Source organism: Aythya ferina (genome assembly GCF_964211825.1).
Source record: "Aythya ferina genome assembly, chromosome: 5".
NCBI classification, from domain to species: Eukaryota; Metazoa; Chordata; class Aves; order Anseriformes; family Anatidae; genus Aythya; species Aythya ferina.
The window spans coordinates 54,466,968-54,481,303 of record NC_140301.1 but is presented as its reverse complement, the minus strand read 5'-3'; the positions used below and the strand labels follow the sequence as shown (position 1 = coordinate 54,481,303).

The 14,336-nt window shown below is 40.4% G+C and overlaps 1 protein-coding gene across 12 annotated transcripts in view; it reads right to left on the bottom strand.

Annotated features, from left to right (window-relative positions):
• Nucleotides 1-14,336, bottom strand: part of TRAF3 (TNF receptor associated factor 3) — a 71,052-nt gene that overhangs the window by 48,696 nt on the left and 8,020 nt on the right. For 5 of the 12 annotated variants that reach the window (XM_084521778.1, XM_084521779.1, XM_084521780.1 and 2 more), the window contains one exon: nucleotides 6,119-6,261. The exons of 3 other annotated variants lie outside the window; for them this stretch is intronic. The gene's annotated coding sequence lies outside the window, so the exon portion shown is untranslated. Of the gene's footprint in view, nucleotides 1-1,091; nucleotides 1,230-2,473; nucleotides 2,489-6,118; nucleotides 6,262-14,336 lie in introns of all 12 variants that reach the window. 4 more of the 12 variants (XM_084521786.1, XM_084521785.1, XM_084521783.1 and 1 more) reach the window with 3 other exon arrangements.

Genomic DNA, 14,336 nt, shown 5'->3' with positions numbered 1-14,336 from the left:
AACTTGTTAATTTTAAAAGCTCCTGGAACAGCTTTCTTGATGAAATTTCAATCCCTTTCTTCACACATTAACATCCCCTCCCTTCTCTCAGATTTGGAGCAGGCTCTTTGATTGCTTACATCTCCTTTGTTTTATTTGAATCTCATTTGATCTGCCGCTTCAGGTGAGAGCAGGAAAAAAATAAATAAATTTTTCTCAATGCTCAGAAAGGGTTCTCTTTACTCTTGCCAATAAGAACAGCTTTGCTAGTCTGCCACATTTCTTTCTTTAGGGTAAAGAAAAAAAGTTAGTTACATCACCTTCATTCAAAAATGCTGTATAGGTTTTTCAGCATCTATAAAGTCAGTCTAATGAAGTTGAGTACCAAACTAACTTAACAAGTTTTAAAAAGAACATAGATAAAGACCAGTATAGGTAACATACAAATGCACGATTTTTAAACTGTTCTTTTCCTCTCCACTATCACTCACAGCAGGTTTTTCAACCTTTCATGTTCAAAGGACAACAAAACATGCTAAAAGGACATGCACAAAGTTTTTTTTTCCTGCCCTCACACATGTACAAGCTTATCCACCCTGATGTGTTAGTTTTCATCACAGACATAAAAAACACACAAACACTTCAAAGTCGTGCAGTTTTCTTGTTAACAGTGACTTCCATTTGGAAACGTTATTCTGGAAAAGCAGCTAAGTGTTTTACAGAGCATTTCTTCAAAAATGATTCACCCTATAACAGTATTCAAACCTGTATTAGAAGAAAGCAACGTGTTTGGGGGCAAACTTGTTTGATCTCAACATTTTTACAGGCGCAGACAAAGAGGAAGAGTCTGAAAGCATTATTAATGGAAGTGTCCATCAATCTCTATGTCCATTCCTAAAAGTTGGCAGTCGAGGTCAGACAACAAATGCCCCAGTGCTTACACAACCAATACAGTAATGTGAAGCCCCCAGAGCTCTCATGCTACAAGGACAATGCTTTGTGACCATGTTGTAGAAACCTCACTTAACCATTTACACTACACACAATCAAACCACACTTGTGCAATACTTTCAATTTCTCAGTTCTTGGCAGTGAAGCCTGCAGCCACCTACCACAAAGCCTAACAGTGTCAGCAAAGTCTGAGAAGCCCGACCAGCTATTCCGTGGTGCCAGCACAACGATGTTCCCAGATGACGCTACGCAGGGTGGCACCGAGGGCCCAGCTCGGCAGCGTGTTCCCAGCTCTCATCCTGCAAAGATGGATCAACCTCAGCAGTTACACAGAAGGGGTTACAGAAACGTAGACAGTCACAAAAAATCACCCATCTGCCACTCCATGTGCTGGGCTCTCATTCTCATAACCACAACTAATGTAAGGAACTTTGCACCACGAGACCAAGGGAACATTTATTTAGTTGGAAGTGCCACAGGCTTTCAGAGCTATTAAATGAGCCCTTTTCTGATCTTTGTCACATACTTCAATTCACCTTTGGTCCTCAGGAGGCGGAAAGGCAAGGCTACCACTTCTAACAGAACAACAGCCATGATGCACCCTTGGACCAGAATCCTATTAATTAAGGCTAATGAGTGGTTTCAGACTCTGGAAAAAGAAATTTATTGACCAACGAAAGCCCAGTCTGCCCCATTCTAGCAACAGAGCTGGAAAAACAGCCCAGTTCTAAAATCCATACCAACGAACTCTTACTCACATGAAAAGATTTACAGTCTTACACTTCCCCCACCAAACTAGTAAACACACCCCAAATCAGTCTATAATGCTTACAGATGTCACAAATTTCAGTACTGTTTTTTATATATATTAACTCAGCAAAAAAAAAAAAATTAAAAAAAAATGCAAGTTTTAAAGCTTTTTCAAGCTCCCACCCAGAATTTAGACACCAATTACGATTGCCCTGGTCACTATCCATTTACATTCTCAGCTATAAAGCTTAATTTAGCGCAACAATTTCTGAGCTTCCAGCCCCTCCTTTCTCTCCCTGCACATAATTCCTTCCAATTCAGAGAATTTAGGAGCCTCCACATTTTCTTTCTTACTAAATGAGTGCACTCCACAGCTAAATAGCAGCATTATGACAATGCTATAACCTTAAATTTCTTACATTAAAAAAAAAATCATCCAAAGACAAGAACAAGACAGAAAGGATTGATTTTTAGTTCTTACGGTTAACATAAAGAGGACAAGCATTCTCAAAATGCTGTTCTTGAATATAAATTTTTCATTGTTACATTGGAATATCAGAGTTAAACACACCCCAAAAAGATCTTTTAATTCATCTTAATTAAAAGAACTGTTCATCAGCTTGAGTATACCAGATAATCCAGGGAATATATTACAGTGAATTTCAATGAGTTGCAAGCAATAAGGTAATCAAAACTTTTACTCTCCAGCAGAACGTAGCCATTGTTGCATGCTACAACATGCAGAAGTTACTTCCATTAACCTTCAAATGTTAGGCAACAAAAAGTACCTTACCTTGCTCTCCACTGTCTGAGCACAGAGGATTAGAAACAAAGCATTAGGCAGAAGCTGCAAGCAGTTCGTATCACAGAACAAACAAACCACTGCATCACCAAACGTAATGGCTGGCTGCCATGACATGCACACACGAGGGACACAATGAAGACTTATCCACATCCTTCTTTGCAAGCAATCTCTGAATCTGGAACCCGAAGGCATCCATGCATTACCTCCCGCTCCCAAACGCGGATCTCAGTAACACAACACTGCAAGGAGTCACCACAGCTTGATTTTCCCTCCTAGCAATTCCCTCCTTGCCAGTGACTGCACTGCAGTCTTTCTGATGGCTACGCAAAATGCAGGCAGGGGAGGACTGAAAGAGCCCAGGAAAGAAACAGTCACAGTAAAGTTTGCTCAAATCATCTCCTGCCACGTCAGATGTGGGCTTAAGGGAATTAACTGCAGAGTTTGGTGGGATCTCCAGGATTTTCTCTACTGTCCCTCTCACGTTCCTGCATCTCTTTTTTTCCCCTCCTTTTAATTCAATAATTTGAGTTTTACTTTGTAGCAAACTTCCCTAAGAGGGAATTAGGGGAAAAAAGGTAAATAAGAAAAAATATTTTAAATAAACATTTTAGTGACTTCACTATTTATAGTCATATTAAAACTATCTTTTATGTCCATAACCATTCATATTTTAAGGTGTTAAAAATAAAGCAGTCTTTTAATGTTTTGAAGGTCATAGGGTTTTCTTGGGGGAGGGGGAGGAGGGAAGAGAGTTGTTTAGTTTGTGGCTTTTTGGTGTTGGTTTTTTTTTTGCTTATGCTGTTTAAATAGGGCAGTCTAGTTAATTAACTATTTTAACACTTGGATGCTTTCCCCATACAATTAAAATTGCCATGATTACACAGCAGCAGCATTTGCAAGACAAATGCCCAGCAGCAGCATTTGTAATTATTTCCCAAGTATTCCACAACAGCAGCTAAAGTATACATTAGAAAAAAAATACTAAAGAAACTTTCACAGACTGCCTGAGGTTGGAGGGCACCTCTGGAGCTGATCTTGTCCAACCCACCCACCCAAGCAGGGTCACTACTGCAGGCTGCCCAGAACAGTGTCCCACTGGGTTTTGAGTTTCCCCTACAAGAGACTCTCCAACCCCACCTTGGGCAACCTGCTGCAGCATTCGAGCATCCTCAAAAAGGTTTCCTTGTGTTTAGATGAGTTTTTTTGTGTGTTTATTTATTTATGCCCATTGCCTCTTTAGAGGCTAGAGGTCTAATTCATACTTGTTTTAACAGAGAAGTTTAGTCTAGCTTGTTCTTCCCTTCCCCCTCTCTCTTCTTCACTCTTCACAGCTGCATTAAGAGCAGAGGGAGCAGCATGAGAGCCCCAGTACCAATCAGCCAGTGAGCTCATTTGCAACAATAGGCTCATCACTGCTTTTCACCCCTCCTTCCCTCTGCATCCTGCAGAGCAAGGCTCAAGGCCAGATCTTTTAGTCCACAGCAGCCCAGCTGCCTACCATCAGCAAGCTATTATTCCTCGAGATCCATCCACCTCCTCCTTGGGTGAGGATCCTGCCCAGACTTATCTGTTTTGGCATCACCAGAACATCAGGTTGGGCTGAACACATGCTGACAGTGGCACTGAAAGCTCAGCAGCCTCCAGTAATTCTTCAGCACTCCCTGCCTCACCTCCCTACCTTCTGCTGCAGCCCCAGGAGAAAGGGCAGGAGCCAGCAGAGTATGCTATTTGGGGATAAGCAGAAAGGAAACAGGAAAGAATTAGGAGGTGCGTGCATCCTCTTGGCTTCTGGCTCACAACAGTGAAAAGGTTGCTTGTTTTTAGCGGCAAGCTTCAACAGGGTTTACATTGACCTTTTAAAGAAGAAGGTAATGGGCAACGCAGGTACAGACTCATGTACATAACCAAAATATCTACCTCCCACTCCCCCACCCACAGATGGGAGAAAGATTTACTTTCTCACAGCTGGGCACAAGTGCTTCACTTACTCTTCACAGGGGCTCCTGAAATCCCATGCCCTGACACAACAGCCTTTTTTTTTTGTTTGTTGGATTTTTTTTTTTGTCTTGTGGGGTTGTGTGGTTTTTTTCCTCCTTTTCCAATATGGCTTAGTTAGTAATGGACAATGTGTACTCAAGTTTAGGCTCCCATACAGAGTTTTAGTTATTTTAAGCTTGCATCTACTAAAAAGATTTTATTCAGTGCCAGAGGTCATCTTCAGTTTAGAATCTCTTCCCTGGCTTGTACGCCAAACATTAAGTGCCACATAAAAAAAAATTATGATAACAGATTTTGAAAGGGGAAAGAACTGTGGGCATTGGAACAGGAAAAAAATAATCAGAATTATCAGAAACTTTCTGGATGACTTGGAGCACTTCTGCACATTTCTATTCCCGTTCATCAAGGAACAGATATAATAATGCCTCCTTTCTCTCATCTTACCTGGACACCTACCAAGATCCCACCTCTTCACATACTTGTATATGTATTACCTTGTATAATAGGACTTCAGTCTTAAGCTGGGAACTGCCAAAAGTCAAAAAATAACTAGAAATAAGGAACACAAACACATAATTATATCTTGGTAAAGCTGGGGGGGCGGACCAGCAATATCCCCTTTCCCTAAAAAGGGAACATAAATGGTAAAGTAAGATTTGTAAATAGTTTTCAGTTTTTGCATTTAGTCTAAAACTATCACTTTAACACTTTTTAACCTGTTTTGCTTTGGGACACTGAGAATGACTTCAAGACAGAGACATGCAGCCTAGATGCTTTCTGGCTGGGATTCACACACTATCAAGGATGCACACAGTATTTCCTAAGAAATGACATCCAGCATTAAGTTAGATGCTAGGGCCAAGGGAAAAAAATTCTTGCAGAAAGATAACAAGCCTGCTTCACAAATTGTTCAAAATCCCCTGTATTTGGGGGGAAAGGTAAGAGAAAAAGAAAAAAGGTTATGAGAGTATCCTGCTGGATTTTCTCCTTTCGCAACTAAGGTATAACGTAGTTTCCCAAATTAGGCAGAGCTGACTAAGGAAGTTGGCTACCATCTGAGTTCTTATCACATTTCTAAACTATTTGTTAAAAAAAAAAAAAAAAAAAAAAAAAAAAAGGAAAAGAAAATCTTTTCTTCTGGTGTTCAATGAAAGAGAGAGAATAACTTGCTTACCTTGCTTGCAAATGAAACAAAACTGATAAAACAGCCCAGAATTTAACAAACCTCCACATACTATCAAGCAACATAACTCCATCAAGCAGAGAGTGCAGAATAACTTGCCAAATAGTCCACTGATTGTGTGGAAAACACAAAAGACACTACAAGAGGGCTGGCTTACAGAAACAAGAAAGAAACTTGCTTGAGTTTTGAGCTATCACCCTGATTCATACCTAAAGCAACTCAGAGCACTGAAGCCGATTTGTAAAATTAATACCATCAACTTAAAGATGTGAAAACACAAAGGAGAATAAGGTACTTTACAGTTTCATGCAATGACAGAAATACTACAACTACACCTCCCGCCAAAAAAAAGGAAAAAAAAAGAAAACCACCTCACACAACTGTCACGAGGTTTCTAGATATACGCATTACAAAAACAATGTATGCAGCAGAGAAAAAATTTCGCAACCTACCTGTTTACATGAGAAAAATTCGCAACACAAACCGCAGTGATACACAAGACTGCAGTCTGTACTTCCAATGGATTAATATATTGTCTCCCACTGCTGAGAGCTGGTCTTGATTCAGTTAAAGCCTAAGCACTCAGGCTTTCCTGCTGGGAAACAAACAAGTAAAGTCGGTTTCAAGTGTCTCCTATTAATATACAGAAACAATTCTCTCAAGCTTGAAGGCACAAATAAGAAATAGTAGGTTAGAGCTCCATGAAACCACACAAACTACAGCAAATCAGAAAGCTACACTGAGATTTGTTAGTCGACTAGGAAATTCATTGCAAAAGTGTATTTACTTCATGGAGGAAGTCACCACTGCCACCACTGAGTGAGTCAAGCTAATCTGCAAGAATGTTTTACATAATGGGAAAATTTTTATTGGCCAGAGGTTCACAGTGTTCTTGAATTTCCAGAAACTGCAGATGTAAAGATACTTCTGTTAACCTGAACCAAAACCAAGAAAAGAAACTATCTGAGATGCATGCTCCATTTCTCAACACGGGTCTAATTTTACTAGCTACTGTACTTGAACCTATTCAGCGTAGGAAAAATTTACACTCAGATAAAAATGGGAGGAAATACAAAGACTGAAAACACAGGTAGTTTTAATATTGCCACCAAACAGTATTAAAACATATTGGCTAGCACATCATGGCCATTTCTAAACCGTGATACTGAGAACTGAACGTAACTTAAGTTACCAGTGTATTCATGTAAAAAAAATTACGGCTGGTGAAACAATCGGAATGGATTTACAAGAAAGCACGATACCATCTTAATTCTTCCATTTGCACTTTATGGTGACATACATGTAAAAGCTAACAAGAGAGCCAAGAATCCCTACAGACTGACAGTAACAAACTGAAAGGTCTTTTTCTTTTACCAATGAAAACATACTGCAAGCCACACTTGAGAGTAGCCCTGAGGAGAAGGACCTGGGGGTGTTGGTTAACAAGAAGCTCGATATGAGCTGGCAATGTGCACCTGAAGCCCAAAAGTCCAGCCATACCCTGGGCCGCTTCTAAAGGCCACCAGGGTGAGGGAGGTGATTGTCCCCTCTGCTCTGCTCTTGTGAGACCCCACCTGGAGCCCTGCACCCAGCTCTGGGGCCCCAGCACAAGAAGGACATGGGGCTATTAGAATGAGTCCAGAGGAGGGCCATGAGGATGATCAAGGGGCTATGAGGACAGGCTGAGGGAGCTTGGGCTGTTCAGCCTGGAGAAGAGAAGGCTCCAGGGAGACCTTATAACAGCCTTCCAGTACCTAAATAGGGCCTACAAGAAATCTGGGGAAGGACTCTTTGTCAAGGAGTAAAGTGCTAAGACAAGGGGAATGGTTTTATACTTGAGAAGGATAGATTTAGATTAGATATATGGAAGAAATTCTTTGAGGGAGGTGAGGCACTGGCACAGGCTGCCCAGAGAAGCTGTGGATGCCCCATCCCTGGAGGTGTTCAAGGCCAGGTTAAATGGATCAACAAAAAAAGTGACCGAAAAAGGCCATCTGAGTCCAGTAACTACATGCTCCTTTCCTAGTTTCAATGTAAAAAAGGGGTCTGCCTCTACTGCAGGATGGAACTGACCTGTAATCAGGCAAAATTGTTGCATATATAAATATACACACAAATATACACACACACAGTGACGTAAGCAAAGAAGAAAATAAAAAACATATTCCTGTCTGCTATCTGGTGATGAATGCACCCATTCATTTGAAGGCCCAAATTCTACCCCCAGAACATACAGGCCAAGACCAGCGACACAGCTGCACTGACCAGGTGAAATACAGTATCTCTGCCATGCAGAGGCCAAAGCAAGCTGTTCGAATGGCTCTGAGGACCCAACAGTGCCCACCAGTTCATGTAGAAAGCTCCTCACCTGCACCTAGCCTGCCAGCTTTCCTGTCAGGCTTAACAGCACCGTGCTTCCGCTGGCTTCATCATCTTTATCCACATACCGACTACCAGTCCTCCCTCTCCACAAACTGGCAGACTGCACTCCCTGTGTGCCTTATCAAAAAACCACAACCAGAACAATATTGGTTTTGTGGTCTGCCTAAGGTTTTCCACCTAAGGCGATCGCTGCACTTCATACCGTAAGGGTAAGCGTTGCTGCTCCTAGGGCGTTACACATCTGGAAGTCATGCTGGAGTGAGCTTAACCTGCTCTTTTGCTAGACAGCCCTACAAAGGTCAGAGGTCTCCGAGCTACTGCCATAAATGAGAGCTGTGCCATGAAAGCACCTTTCCTTTATTCTGATAGGGATACAGTGCTACAGAGGGTTCAGTAAGTCTTGTCAAACAACACATTTCCATGTGCTGTAGGGAGAGGCCTCAAGTACAGCAGTCTGGAACTGCAGAGTGGGAGCACACAGTACTAGCAGACTAAACAAGGGGCAAAGGATGAATTAAAAAATTCAATCCTTGCAGCAGCAAGCATGCATTCCAGCCCATGATGTAATCCTCTACTGAAAGGAAGAACAGAAATGATGGAAGCAAACAGAACACCACCACACAACTGAAAGACTCCTTTTTTTCCTGTATTAGAGACTTCTGTCCTTCCAAAGCACTCCACCTGTGGACAGAATAAGAGGATAACAGAAAAGCCCCTTATATCACTATTTAAAAACAGTGAAGAGTTCTCTACTGACAAACTGACTGCCCAGACCTTATACCTCCAATCCAGCTATTCCCAAGTCAGAATAAGGACTGGAGACAACTCTGAAGCCTCCTGTGTCTGTGCAACCACCAGAAGCAGTTATGTCTTGGCAAATTCCAGGCAATGATATTACTGATTTAAGACGTGTAACATTCCACGACCTCTTTTCCCCTATGCATTTTTGCCAAGCTCAGTATTGACAGGAAGTTAGTTTTAATCGACTGACATAATCCTGAGAAGTCAGCCTGGCTTCAATTCTCATCCCGCCTGTTTGTCCAAAGTTGGTTAATTTGGGCTGTCTTCTTAACTCATTCTGCCGCAATCATGGCAAAGCTGTGACATTGTCACGATGAGGACTGACCGTTCTGAGTATCCGCAGGAAGAATGACCCAGTCACCACTTAGTCTCATCCTGGCTATTGAGAACGGATGAATGTTCTACATTAGCCTAGAACAACAGGAGCCACACTAATTTACAGCCATTATATGTTAACCTCTTTATTCGAGCACCAAACATCTCAATAAGCAGGGAGGTTTAATTGAAGGCCGTAGAAGAGTCTCTCAGACATGCAAACATTGAAGGCTTCTTAAAAACATTTTTATTTACAGGAGGAATAGGAGAGATCAGAGGAACAAAGAGACAACACCAGTTTAAGGAGAGTCATCAGGGAGCTCTTCCAGGACAATCAGGCCATACAGACACATGTGAATTATTAAACACTCTCTAAATACTTTTGCTCCTATTGTTCTTATTGTATGTAATATTTAGCAATAGGCTCTGACGCCTGAGCCCCAGTGACTAATTACAGCCATTAGGATACTGCTACATCTTCATTTGGCCTTCCAATCTTTCCCTTTGCATTTGCTATACTTGTGGTAGTTAAAAAAAAAAAGACTTAAAAAACAGCTCCTTCATTTTACAGTTTACTTCACAGCTTTATATAACAAAACTCATGTTCACTGATCATTTAAACATTGCCCACGGTATAAAGTGAGTTCTAGCACGCTGCAGCTCTGGGTCTACTCTACAAATGGGGAAAAGATGCAATTTCATTTCAGTGCTAGTAATGGCATCAGGACTGACACGTTGCATTTAGTCTAACTTCAGATTCAGGCATCTCATTTAAGATGAGGCTGTAGGACAAGTACTTCGAAGCTCAATGACATCTTGAATTGGATTCAGTATTGAAATTCGGGAGATCAAGAGAAATTGAGGCTGCACCCTTGCTGCAAGAAAATTGTAGGCTATATGAAAACTTAAGAGCAGTCAGCTACCCAAAGCCAACAACCAAGCCCAATCAAGACCTGTTCGTTTTGAATTGGAATTCTGTTCTCCAAAATACTTGCAGGTATTCCTGGTTTGGTATCCATCTTGGAATGTAATAGATTTATTCTCTATTATTCAATCCTTTAAGTCACTGTTGAAAATTATAACCATCCCAAACATAGATGCTTAGGCAATACATCCCAGGATGATCACAGCTACCAGCATATTTCCTCTCTCTTCTCCAATCCATTCCATACTACTCCTGCAGCTGTCCTTCTTAAAACGGGATGGTTCTCCCCAGTCCCCCTACATCCTTAATCATGACACAGAAAGAACTGCAATAGAAATACTACGGAGAAGTTTCATATAACCCTTAGGATCATTCTGCTATCTTGCAGATGTTTACAAACAAAACATTTTTTCTATTTTTTCTGGTAAATAAAATTATATTACACAGTTTCACACCACTCTTGTTACAGAAGTCACAAAATCAAATATGGAAAACATCTGGAATTGCATTTACCCTCCAGGAATTACCATAAATATGCTGAAGAGTTAATAGCTAATTGGGTTATGCATTATAATATTTCATTCTTACATAGAAGAAAGCAGCATTAATTACTTCATTTCTCTTGGCATCAACTGTTGTTACTTTTTCCTTCATATTGACTATTAGAAAAATATCCTCTTAACTGCTCAAGACCGCATGAAAGAATAACAAGAATATATTTTTATCTCCCTCATTAGTTTGATATTGTTCTTTGCCTCAAACACTCCAATTTTTTTCCCTACATGCCTGTGCCATTCTGTCTTGCTCATCTTTAACACTGTCCCCTAATTTCATACAGTTTCTTCTTGGATTTCAGATCATTAGCAGTGTACTGATTTAGCCAAAGCAGTCTGTTGCTATGTGTCAGTGCAAAAGAAGTACAAATTAGTAATTCACACTTACCTGCTCTTTAAGGAACAACTTCACTGAATTCCTTAGTCTTAGTCATGCTTCCCAAGGCATCTTACCTCCAAGTTTTCTGAATTCTAGCCATTCTGTCATACATCATAATCTTTTAACTGTCCTTAAAGGGCTGTTATTATGAGCAAGCTGCACGTTACTTTTAGCGAACTGGTAAGATACTTATGGCAAAGTTCTCGTTCTCAACAGCTTGTCCGTTTTCCCAGTTACCTCATAACTGGGAACTTTTCCTGTTTGAGTTTTCCCCCAAATGGATCGTTAATATCAGAAAAGAGAACCATCCCTCTGCCTTACTACTCCAACTTGCTAGATTCTGGGGGAATTAACAGCACCTTGTAGTCACACCTTCTAAACCCAGTTAAGGTCAGAAAGTGAACCAAGAATCTGCAAGCTGCTCACTTACTTCTCTTGAAGCTAGAAAATTACATATGAAATCCACTGGCTGCTCCTTACCAGCTTTAAAAGGCTGTTAAACTCCAGCCAAGTCTGTTACATTAGGCTTCCCGTTGCTGAGTACAAAATTATTTAAAATTTCCAACCCCAAGAGGTAGAGTTTTTCAGCCATTTCTGCTAGCCAGCCTTCCTGAATGCTTTTCAATAAAAACCTTCCCAAAAGAAAAAAAAAATCTGTTTCTTAAAAAAGATTTCATCTATATTTCTTGCTAAGTGTTATTTCATGCTATGAAACTCTTTTGCTGACTAGTCACAATCACCTGCATTTGTTAAATCATACTAAAAATACTTCTACCTGTAATGAGAAAAGGGCTGTGACTTCATGAACCCAACCTAGAATCACAGAGTGGTTTGGGTTGGAAGAGACCTTAAGGATCAGATAGTTCTAGCCCCCAATCAACTTGTATTTCTCTTGTCCAACACCAGTTCTAAAAACTGGTTATTCTTCTACTTGCAGCCTTCATGGCACAGAAGAATTCAAAGACCTCAGCAACCCAGCCTCACCATCTTTGAAGGAGTCCTAACAGCATGGATACACTTGATAATGCACATTTTCAATTAATATGTATGAAGAGTTAGGTGTCCAATCATGGGAGTTTAGTGCAGTTTTAGATGCTCTAAAGCACCCAAGATGTGCAGGACTGGCAGATACATGCTTGGACATATGGAGCAAAGTCTTGGAGCAGTAACTTGAGACTGTCTGGGACAACCTACAGCATTTAAGATGGTACCATGTGCCTACACGTAGGCACCATTTCTGTTCCTGTATTTTTTTTCTAAAACTAGCTAGTCAGCCATGGTTCAGGCAAATGAATGCTATCACTACACATTTAATTAGCAGTGTTTTGTTTCAACTTAAACGTGAAACGCAGGTGGACAGGGAACAGCAAGAAGACAGGAACTCAAATTCACCAGGGTGTTAATGCTGCAGTGGTCAGTCTAATTCACTTGGGGATTTTAAAATCAAGTATTTCTTGACACTGAATTTCTTTAATACTGTAGCATCCCCATCCACATGATAGCAGTGTATGAAGGTAACACAGAGTCGTCATTTAAACAGATGAGGGATACAACAAAAGAGGCAGCTGCTAGAATTGAAATCATCCATGCGAAAAGCATATGCTTTACTTCTGCCATATCTCCTTCCCATGGAGACAGCCTGTCTTTTCAGCATCTTACCTATTCACTTCAAACCGAAAAAAAAAAAAAAAAAAAAAAAAAAAACATCTTTGCAAGTATCACTGCCTTTGGAAAGTATTTTATTAAAAAGCAGTCCTTTAAAAAATGTAAAAACAGTTCTAGGCAGAAACCTGCTTCTATTAGGTACCTAAATATTTCAATACCAGCAGCACCATCTAATGGAGAGCTCACCAATTTTTTCCCCCTTAACATGACAAACGTTTTGGAGATGATAACAACTGATATTTTAACACATAGCCTATCTAATACTCTGCAGAAACTGATTAGCTACAAGAGAAGCCGAACCATTTCTCCATAAACAGTCAGACAGCCCATTTTCACAGATATGACATAAGTACAACAGGGAGTTTGTTTAACCAGGAGATAAGATTTTAGTTGAAGTATTTGAATATGGAATTGTGGAAAAAAGCAATGCCAGTTTAAAAACATCTTAAGAATGTTTAAGCTTTCTCTCCAAAAGAGAAAAAGAGATGCCAGTGCCTCTGAAGTCTAAGGAATACGGACAACCCTGGATCTTAACCATAGCAACCCAAGTCACTACCTGCACCTGCTCAAAATGAAGCTGAGCACTCCAAGACATCCTGAAGGTTGCTCTTTTGCTACAGGAGATGGGCAGCAGATCAAAAAAAAGCATCACTAAAGCATGTAGCACAACAGATAGTGGGAACTGCCAATAGTCATCTCATTAACATTTTCTCATGAAAACATGACAGGAAAGTATATAGTTACAGATGTAATTGACCTATATGAACTTTTTTCCTCACGTCATTTCACCTTCCTTGTTCTTTGGACGGTTTGTTAAATCACAGCATTTCAAGGAAGGGTTCAACTACTTTGAACTTCGCCAGTTAACTCAGCACACTGACACTCTTGTTCTGGAATAGCTGCTTTTTTATGTACAGCTCAAAGGACTTTCAAAGGCTGGCTGCCCCAACTCACCTCAGAACAGTCAACTGATACACTGAGAGTTTGTATTAGAAGACAACTCCTGGTAAACAAGTCTGCAAAGCTACACTACATGTCAGACTTCAGCTACATGTACTACAGGATTTACATGCACAAAGAGGAAAACTCCAAATCACTTCTTCGCTTATTTTAGGAAAATCTCCTCAGCAAAAGATACATCGAATGTAGTAGGCGGATATTTGTTTGCTTGTCCTAACAATTTAAAAAAAAAAAAAAAAAAAAAAAAGAAAGAACACACAAAACAAACAAACTGCTAAGAGAGTAAATCCCCCAAAACTCCCTCAAAAAGTTACTGGCTGGAGTACTGAAAGTTACGTATCTAAATAATCCTTTCCAAAATGAAAGTGAAGCTTTCAGGAATTTGCAAGAAGGAAAGAGGAAGAAGGGGAATTTACAGGCCAAGGTATTGAAAAAATCGCTGACAAAGTACAGCACACAAACTGCAATAAACTTGCTTTATGTTCCTGGATACTGCCAAGAGCATTCTTCTGCACATGCTCCAAGAAAGTGTGAAAATATCTCACTTTAACACAGATTAAAACAAAAAAAAAAAAACCCTGCCAAACAGTAAGGGCAACACAACAGCAATGTCTGCTACTCTAACTACAACACGGGATCCATTGCCATTTCCATTACTCACCAACACCACCAGTGAGCAGTAAGGCACA